This window comes from Calidris pugnax, unplaced genomic scaffold, assembly GCF_001431845.1.
Source record: "Calidris pugnax isolate Ruff unplaced genomic scaffold, ASM143184v1 scaffold288, whole genome shotgun sequence".
Classification (NCBI taxonomy): Eukaryota; Metazoa; Chordata; class Aves; order Charadriiformes; family Scolopacidae; genus Calidris; species Calidris pugnax.
Window position 1 is genome coordinate 618,471 of NW_015091190.1, and position 1,048 is coordinate 619,518.

The 1,048-nt window shown below is 54.1% G+C and overlaps 1 protein-coding gene across 1 annotated transcript in view; it reads right to left on the minus strand.

Annotated features, from left to right (window-relative positions):
* The window catches only part of ARAP2 (ArfGAP with RhoGAP domain, ankyrin repeat and PH domain 2), a 186,929-nt gene extending 185,987 nt beyond the window's left edge, over positions 1-942 (minus strand). Inside the window, exon 1 of the mRNA XM_014959527.1 lies at positions 813-942. The gene's annotated coding sequence lies outside the window, so the exon portion shown is untranslated. The remainder of the gene's footprint in view (positions 1-812) is intronic.
* Between the last annotated feature and the right edge of the window lie 106 nt (positions 943-1,048).

Here is a 1,048-nt window from a genome sequence, read left to right on the forward strand (position 1 = left end):
CCCTAACAAAAACGTTTGGGGTTTTTTTTTTGGGGTTGGGGGGGGGTTTTTCCCCCCCCCCCCCCCCCATCTCAAAATACTTCTCTTCCAGAGAAAACTTCAGCCACCTTCACTACCACGGAGAGAAACCTCATACTGCAAGAAATTCCAGTGGAACCACTTGGTCTCCGGAATAAGGCACTGCCTGGCAGGAATAAGCAAACTAAAGGTGGAATTGGCCAAGTTACACTTTAGCGAGTTGCTGTGGCAACATTTTGGGTGCCGTATCATCCACTTGGTGGTTTCTATCTAGGGCATCCTAGTGGCTCTGGTGACTTTCTCAAAGTGAGCCTCATCCATTTTCTGGCAGGATTTCCAGCGCTATACCAACATCTGACGCAAAGTCTGTGTCTAACTTTACAAAAACAACTCATAGAATAAATAAACAGGCACTAACAAAGCACTGTTCCTTAGTACAACATTTACATACAGACCGTTAAAATAATTTAAGCTAGAAAAATGAGAAAAAAACCAATATATATATGAATATACGCCTTATTTTCTACCTGCCCACCAGCTATTTCTTGTCAGATTCCAACCGATACCAAATTAGCAGCCCTGCTGCTAATTTTACCCACTCTCACACCCGCAGCAGCGCGGTTTACGCCGCCCGCGGAACCGGCGCCTCCAGCATCACCGCAGAAGAGAAGCTCCGGTACCCGCAGCCGCCCGGCCCGGTACCGCCCCGACCCGCGGAGCCTCCGCGCCGCGCAGCCAGCGGGAGGGAAATCCCCTACCCTCGCAAACTCCGCACCCCGCGGAGGCCGGCTTACCTCCGGGAGGGAGAGAGGAAGGAAGAAGCAGGACTTTTAGACGGTTTCAACTTTCTTTGCTCCGGCCGCTCGCTCGCTTTTCTTGCTTTGCTTTCTCTTCCTTCCTTCCTGCCTCCGCCCCCGCGCTGCTCCCCGCCAAGCCGCGCCCGCGGTGCGCAGCTCCCTCCCCCCCTTCCTCCTCCCCCCCTTCCCCTCCCTCCTCTCCCTCCTCCGCACCTGGGCGCGGGCGGGGAAGA